We start from the raw sequence: 9,474 nt of genomic DNA on the forward strand, positions 1-9,474 counted from the left end.
AGGCTTGAAGCCAGCAGTTAGGGAGACAGTTTCTTAGTATTCCACCTCATGATCATGGCAGACACAGTGGCTCCCTGGCAGTCAAGTTCTGCAGTGTTATTCTGGAAAGTCTTCCTGGAAACTCAGCCTAGCTTTTGCTCTTTCAGCTCCTCCAATCATTCTTAGATTGCTCCTGTTTGTATGAGTTAGAATGGTTTATTTTATCAGCAACTAAATTTGGACTACAGTATATCCTGCAATTATCCACATTTCACCCAGAGTGATTTTTCTGAAACTCTAATATTCAAATCCAATAATGGCATTGCCCTTGCTTAAAATCCTTTAATGTCTCCCAATATCTTTACGTAAAGCCCAAATGTTTTAATCTTGTTTGAAAGGTCCTGTATAATGTGATCTTCCTGTTCTCTGCAGACTCATCTTTACCCAGGTACTCTCTGACCACACTGACTTTCTATTTAGGTCCTTAAGACAGTCACACACTCATCTCTTCATCTTTGTACGTGCTATTCTCCCTGTGTGGAATACTCTTGCCCTTTCTTCTCTTGGCTAACTACCCCCCTCCTTTTTTTTTTTTTCAATCTTGGCCTAAAGGCTGTGTCCTTCAGGAAACCTTCTCTGACCCCACCACCTATCACTATCACCAAAACTCAGGGTTAGGCCCTCTTTTACAAGCTCCCACAACAACCTGGCCTTCCTTCTTTTGAAACACTTACTCCACTGTATTGGGATTGCCAGTTGTAAATTGTGCCCTCTGTCCTCATACTATATGCACCTGGCAGAAGGTTTCATGTCTAAGTTGTTCTCTATTTTATCTCCAGTACCCAGTGAGTACCTGGTCCAGACTTAGGCATACAAGTCAGAGTAATAAAGAAATTGAAACATTTTAAACAGAAGGTCTAATCACTATTGGATTTATGTTTCAAAAAAAAATACTCAGTAATGGGATCAGATGGAGACAAGGAGCTGAGACTGAAAGTTCTGTTTGTTGGTCTGACCTAGAGCAATATTAGTGGGGATGGAAACTTGGAGATTACTTCATATGCTATGGTGGGAGAGGCGGGTAGAAGAAACTGAAAATACTCAAGAAGCAATGAGAAAGGGGCTTATTAGTTTTTCTTTTGGCATTCAAATCCAAATTAATTAACATTTTTTTGAGCATCTACTCTGGTATAGTATTAGGTTCTGTGACATAAAGATTAGTAAAATACTATCCCATTCCTGGAGATCTCAAGGGTTTCAGTGGGCTACCAGAGACACAAACACTTTAATACCAAGCCAGGAGATAAGAGAAAGAATTGAAGAGTTTGAATTTTGAGGAGCTGTGTGTGTGGTTTTTCAGTCTGTTTGTTTTTGCCTAAAGATAATGTGCTAGTAGTATGGGCAACAGACAGGGGACTGAGGGAAAACACTGCCTGGAGACAGAACACAGGGCTCTTATTTCCTCATCTACCACTAACGAGGTAGTATGATCTTGAGCAATTTGTTTACTTCTCTGGGGCTTAGTTTCCTTATTTGTTTTTTTTTGGGGGGGTATGTATGTATGTATTTATTTTTAGGAGGTACTGGGGATTGAACCCAGAACCTTGTGCATGCTAAGCATGCGCTCTACCACTTGAGCTATACCCTCCCCCTTCCTTATTTGTAAAATGAAGTTTTTGAGTGAAATGACCTTTAAAATTCTATTATTCTATGTATTTGCTATATTTAAAATGTGTGCAATATTCTAAAAGTTTTTCAAATCATTCAATTAAAATGTCCATGTATTCTGAATAGTACTTTATGATAAATGTTTTAACTCTGTCCCATAGTATTTAAAAGACAAGGATATAATGTGATTATAAATAAACTCTTAACTTTGGGTTTCTCAGTTCTAAGAAATTGACAGTATCATCCACCTTTGACAATTAGGGACAGTTCACCAGAATATGTTCCCCCTGTGCCCCTATTTCCCTGGCTCTTTCAGCCATATGGTTTTGTTTTTTTTTTAATTTTGCATTATCTATTGCCTGGTACAAATGCTAGGTTTTGCCATAGGAATGTAAGGTAAAGAAAATCTCAGATCAGTCTCTTCTGCCCCTTTGATAGATGAGTAGTTTTAAATTCTGGGCCCAGATTGTATGAGGATTCTCTTTAAATTTCAGTGGAGGTAGGGAGTGTATAGCTCAGTGGTAAAGCATATGCTTAGCATACATGAGGTCCTGGGTTCAATCTCCAGTACCTCCATTTAAATAAATAAACCCAAATACCTCCACCCTCTACCTCCTGCAAAAAAAAGTGTTTGACTCTATGTGCATACATGTTTGATTGAAAATTTTTTTTTCAATGGAAAGGAGACACATGAAGAACACAAAAAGCAGGTTTACAATTGAGAAAAAGAACTAGCCACTTGAAAAATTCACTGCTCTCCCAATCATATGGCTCCTTCTCTTTGTAATGAAGCGTGTAACAGCTTGCAAGAATGGTTAGTAATACTAACAGATGTAACAGTTGAACCCAAAAAATCAGTGGCTTAATACAAAGTTATTTCTCATTCACTTAAAGTATAATTGGTGGTAGGAATGATGATGGTGTAGTGGTCTGTGTGTCTGCTCCATGCAGTCATTCCGGAACCCAGGCTGACAGAGACTCAGCCATCTTCAAAGCCTGACTTCCAAGGTCACCCTGGGTGTCAACACCCAGGGGGAAAAAGCAGGGTGGAGGAGAGGGTGAGGGAAGAGGCTTTCCTGTGGAAGGTTCTCTGGGCCTGGCCTGATAACACTTACATCTACATTTCATAGCCTGATCTCAGCTCAGTGGGCACCTTAGGTGGCTAAGGAACAGGGTCTAGCTGTGTGCCAAGGAAGAGAAAGGGTGGATTTTGATTACTACTATTTCTGCCTTATCCAAGGATAGAGATTCTGTCTAACTGGTGCCTCTCAACTCTGTCCTTTCCACCTCATGTCTGTAATTGCTGGCAAAGTATTTCAGAGGTGGTTCCTAGTTGGCATGAGGAGTTGGAAAATATTTTTAGAGCAGTGATAGTCATCAAATAAGCATCTGATTTTTATGATGCAAACTTCAAGTCTCTCTAAGTGCTCTAATTTCTAACTTAGACTATTACAGTACATTAGTTTGTACAGGGCACACCATGATCACAGGCCACTGTGGGTTGTGCACATAGATTTACCTTTAGGTTCATATAACTGGGAACATTACTTTCCCAATGTTATCAGACTTAATGAGATCAGCAATAAAACATATTCAGATCTCAAGTTTCCTTTAGCTAATTTGTCTGGGGAAAATATATTAATCACTGGCTTTGAGAACTTTCTTATTAGATATCATAGCTTTTTTTGGTATAAAGCAGTGGTTCTCAAAGTGTGGTCCCAAGACCAGCAAGCATCAGCACCACCTGGGAACCTGTTACAAATGTAATTCTTACCATAAAACTCCTAGAAGAGAACATAGGCAAAACATTCTCTGACATAAATCATAGCAATGTTTTCTTAGGTTAGTCTCAAGAAATAAAAGCAAAAATAAACAAATGGGACCTAATCACAGCACAGCAAAGGAAACCATAAACAGAATGAAAAGACAACCTACAGAATGGGAGAAAACATTTGCAAATGACATGACAAAAAGGGCTTAATTTCCAGTTCAATATCAAAAAAACAAATAACCCTATCAAAAAATGGGCAGAAGACCTAAACTGACATTTCTCCAAAGAAGACATACAGGTGGCCAATAGGCACATGAAAAAAAAATGCTCAACATCACTAATTACTAGAGAAATGCAAATCAAAACCAAAATGAGATATCACCTCATACCTATCAGAATGGCCATCATCAAAAAGAACACAAATAACAAATGTTGGCAATGATGTGGAGAAAAAGGAAACCCTCATACACTGTTGGTGGAAATGTAAATTGGTGCAGCCATTATAAAGAGCTAAAAATAGAGTTATCAGATGACCCAATAATTCCACTCCTGGGCATACATCTGGAAAATATGAAAAGTCTAATTTGAAAAGATACATGCACCTCAATGTTCAAAGCAGCACTATTTACAATAGCCAAGACATGGAAGCAACCTAAATGTCCATTGACTGGATGAAGAAGTTGTGTTACATATATACAATGGAATATTACCCAGCTATAAAAAAGAATGAAAGAATGTCATTTGCAGCAACATGGATGGACCTAGAAATTATCACACTAACTGAAGTAAATCAGAGAAAGATAAATATTACACAATATCACTTATATGTGGAATCTAAAAAAATAATACAAGTGAACTTATTTACAAAACAGAAGCAGACTCACAGACATAGAAAACAAACTTATGGTTGCCAAAAGGGAAAGTGGGGCAGGGAAGGGACAAATTACGAGTTTGGGATTAACAGATACACACTACTATATATAAAATAGATAAACAACAAGGTCCTATTGTATAGCACAGGGAACTATATTCAATACCTTGTAATAACCTATAATGGAAAAGAATCTGAAAAATATACATATACACACATATGTATCTGAATCACTTTGCTATATACCAGAAACTAACATAACATTGTAAAACAACTATACTGCAAAAAAAAAAAAATGCAGTTCTCAGGCCTCATCTCAGATGTGCTGAATCAGAAACTCTGGAGAGTCATCTTGTGTTTTCACAAGTCCTCTAAGGAATATCCTAGAACCGTAAGTCTACTTGACTTACATTACTGCTGAAACATTTCATTTTAAGGACTAGGTCAAAAGAAAATTATTTGAAATTGTTTTGTTGAAAACATATTGAATCTGTGAATTCTCACAGAATGAAAAGATTGCTAAGAGCCCTTGGAGGTCATTAGGGCAAATAGTTTCCACAAGTGTCAGTCACAGAAAATCTAAGGTTCTATGAAGCATCTCTAGGGGTTTCCTAAAAGAAAATGTATTCATATGTTTTGACTGGTGACTGCTCCCCTGACCATCTAAGGTTTGTCACCAAAAGACATGGAATTCTGTGTCAGGAGAAATGGTTTTGGAGTTTTAGGACACAATCAACATCTTATTCATCTCTGTATCTCCATTACCCATCCAGAGTACTTGGCATAGAGAAGACACATAATAAACATTTATGTTAATGAATGAATGGATGGAATAGTCATCCTATGGATCCTGGTTCTAAGCAACTGCACTAATATTCTGGGATCACTTTGAAAAAACATTTCATTTGGATAGTTTATTCTAGTTAATTTAAAGAATACTAACTGCTTATGTATGTGGCCAGTCTTTTTAGCAGTTAAGGATTTTACCTATTAAATATTAAGAATGCTCATCCAAGAGAATTCCAACTCATCCAAAAGAAAAAAAAATATGAAGATAAGTGTTTGTTTTATTTCTTGAAAGTCTATAAAATATCTCCATTGCTACATGCTTTTCAGTGACTAACTCAGGGTTCTCAACCTTGGCTCTACTGACATTTTGGGCTGGTTAATTCTTTGTGATGGAAGCTGTCCTACACACTGCAACAGCATCACCACACTGCACCCACCCCCCTCCCCAGCCCCCATCCCATTGTGACAACCCAAATGTCTCCAGACACTGCCAAATGTCCCCTGGTGGGGGATAAAATGGCCTAGGTTGGGAATCACTGCTCTAACCTAATATTAAAAGAAGAGTCATTTTCCTGTATTTTATTCAAGGCTATGGAAACAGGCTTCGAGAAAGAGCATATGTTCCATATTTCTCTTTAGTTCATTCTTGAGGACTTTGGCATTGACAGCTCTATCTATTTGAAATGATTTGATTCACAAATCCTCAATATTTTAGGCCAGTTTTCTCCTCAGAACAACTTTATCTTAGGAGATGCAAATTCACAAACTCTAAGCATCTTTTTTATACTTACTGTGATCTTCTGCACTGATTCAGCACTGAATTCCATTGCAAGACATTTTTATTTAATAAATTTCAAATAATATATAGATTGGCTAAAGGAACACTGTACAAATCCATAGTACAGTGTTAACACTAACAGAATTCTTATCTACTTCATTACAATATTTAAAAAATGTATCTAAGTAAAACCTGCTCTAAAGTAAAATGTAATAATAACCTTTATTACATTCTACCTCAAGATTCTGTCCCTGGAAAGAAAATCATCACTGCTTCTGGAATTTACTTCCTGGTATCAAAAGAATATGCTAATAGTTCTATTTCTTGACTTATGTTAGATCTTATCTATTTTCTTACTGTTACTGCATGAGGATTTAGCATTATTTCAACATCCCCTCACCTCCGTCCTCCATATTCTCAATATGAACATACTACAATTTTTACTTAAATTGTCAGTGTTTAATGATGAGCCGAGAGTGTACCCTCACACCCTGTTGACACCCTCATGCTAATGTCCTCTCCTTTATTGTCCACGTGGGTCTATACTCTAAACATGCCTCTTTTTTTTTCATTTAATGGCATTTTGAGAAGGAGAAGAGATAAAAGCATATGGCCATCACACATTTAAAAGGAAACTAAAACTATTTTTGAAAACTTATAAAAGATAACATATAAAGTCTCAAAAATTTACTGTTAGAAAGTAGAATCTCTATTTCACCCTCACCTCTCGCATTTAGCATAAAGAAAAACTGGGCACTTATTTTTTAAGAAACAAGTGATGTTAAGTAGACTTGTTGTGATCATTTTGCAATATATATAAATATTGAATCATTATGTTGTATACCTGAAACTAATATAATGTTATATGTCAATTATATCTCAATAAAAACATAAATAAAGAAAAAGCAGATTACCAGAAATACTTCAATTCTTCCCCTTCTGAACACTTGGGACATGGTTATCATTCTTATTTCAGGATAAATCTGTTCTTCTCTCTTCTGACCTTGCGGAATTTTCCTTCATCTATCTGGGCCATTGAAACCTGGGAAACATCAGGCAGCCTTGCACCATGAAACTATGTGTTCTTGTTCCATAAGAAAGAATTTTGTAATAAATGTCTCCTGTATCAAAAAAAAAAAAGTATAAAATCTGATTGTTACTTTTTTATAAAAACAATTTTTGTACCATCAATTAATAACAACCAAGAAATCAGGAGCACCCAGACAACAAAAGCAGAGGACTAAAAAAGATACCCTATTAACATGACACATGAAGAAGATACTAGATGAGAAGAACCGGGTATATAACAAAGCCCACATTTTGGAAATTGTGGGACTCAGAGTCAAGCAGTTAATTACCAACAAAGACAATAACAGTGCTTCTTTTGTCTTTCACGGTGAATGCACAATTAGCACTTAATACTAAGACTGGGGAATAAACCATCTATAATCTACTGAAAAAGACCATCTGCTTCTATAAATTTTGTTCTTACACACTTGCCAAAAGAAGAGAACATATTAACAAAATAATGGGCCCTGCACTGTTAATTGCTAGTTGTTTGCAGTTGTGCTGTTGCTATTAGAATTTAATAAGCCATTCCTTCTGCTAAATTAATAAGCAGCCAAGATTATGTAATAGCTGCTTTCAGCTGCTAATTATTTTTCCCATAATTCCTTTTTCTTCCTCCCCCAACCCCCACCTTTTCTTGGCTAGGCACACCAGAGACTGCCAGTGTCATGAGCAAGTCTCACATCCTCGTTTTCAGAACCACAGACCAACATTAGGAACATAATCAATGAACTTAAACTTAGAGGTAGTTATCTCAAGAACCTTGAGGACATATGTGTTTTGTACAGAAAAAGAGAAAAGCAGCATTTGGAGTCAGAGGGTGAGTTTTCATTGCATAAAATTAGATCTATCTTTGATTGGCTAATGGCATTTGTTTTACGTAGTCAGGGAGAAATGGGACATTAACATGTGCCTCTGAGGCATGATTGGTCAGGCTGCAGAGAGAAATTTGGGCAGGGGGACTAAAGACCTACAGTAAACCAGCTCTGTGCTTTGTATTCACCACTTCTTTAATATTACAGTATATGTTAAGCATATATGTACGTAGGAAAATTTCCAAGCAGCACAGTAGTGCTTAAAAGAGGGAAGTATTATACATTTTTATTTTGCCAAAGAAGGGCATTAAAAATGCTCCCAAATCCCTGTTATATACTATCTTAGTTTTAAAGATATTTTAACACACACAAAAAGAACACAATCCCTAGTAAAGGATCCTTTTAAATTGATTAAATTTTAGCTTCATGAAAAAGTTAGCATCTTTTTCCCTTTCGGCTGTTAAAAAATTCTGGCGACTATGTTTGGGAACCTCTGCAAAAAGGGCATAGCTTAACAAAAGCAATTTCCTAGCTTCCTTTGTAAGAACCTAGGTGACTAGGGTAATGAATAGCATTCTACACGAGAAACCCGTGACTGTTCAAGCAAGGTCACTTAATCCCTTGGGGCCCCCCTTCCTCATCTGTAAAAGATGAGTCGGACTAGATGATTCATCCATCCTTTCATTCAAAAACATATAAACATCCATTATGTGCCAGACACAACGGCTCCTAACAAATCTATCGTTTTATACTCATCAGTCAACTCACATTTATTAATGGTGTTATACACCAGGCAGTGACCTAGGTTGGGATGCAAAATGAATAAAATTCAATGTGCTAAATAGAGGCTAATAGGCATGTAGGTGAAAGAGGGATTCGTTCTTACAGGGTTTGAGGGTGAGGCTTCATAGAAGATGTGACATTTGAGGGCAAGGGCATGCCAGGCAGAGCAAGTCGTCGGCAAGGCTAAACTGGAACCCAGGCGGCTGTGGGGGAGAAGGGGAGCGACTCCGAGTGAAGGAAGCGGGATCTTGAAGATGAGCTATTGTCTGAGCTTTTCAGCAGAAAACGGAAACTCCTCAGGTCCGCAGCACTGAGGATGGGCGAGGCAAGCCCAGTGAAGAGACACTTGCACAGCTTGGGGTGAAAGGTGACTAGGGCTGTAGCAGTGCGATAGGAGGGACCGGATTCCGGGCAGTTTTGAGGCAAAATAATTGCAAAAGCCCTCTGAACGTGTGCAGGAGCTCCACGAAAGAGCTGACTTGTTTTCCTCAGAGTTGCAGCACTCCCTCTCCCCTCACCAACGTCACCGGTAATCACACCGTCCCGTCCCACCCTCTTGGGGCACGCAGTTATCGGAGCTCGAACGTGGCTCTTGTCTGTCCAGACCTTCCCTGCCCCGCACAGAAGGGTCGACAAAGGGCACTGAGAAACTATGCCATCTCACCACTAAATAGCTGGGAGAACCGCGCTCGCGTCCCTAAGGCACGCGCAGGAGTGCGCAGGCGCGCCGGCCCCGGCATAAGCCGCTTCCGGCTCACGTGGCCTGGTTTCCGGTCTCGGACCACCCTTCTCGGTAGAGATGCGGCCAATCAGCTTCCTTGGATTCTGCGGTCACCTGAGCTGCCTGCGGTGCCGTTGGCGACGACCGCACGGCTTCCAGCGCGCCGCCCAGCCCGCCCCTCTGCTCGCCGCAGCCCCGGCTCCTCCCTCGTCCGGCCCCCAGGGCGGAGTC

Source organism: Camelus dromedarius, chromosome X (assembly GCF_036321535.1).
Source record: "Camelus dromedarius isolate mCamDro1 chromosome X, mCamDro1.pat, whole genome shotgun sequence".
Classification (NCBI taxonomy): domain Eukaryota; kingdom Metazoa; phylum Chordata; class Mammalia; order Artiodactyla; family Camelidae; genus Camelus; species Camelus dromedarius.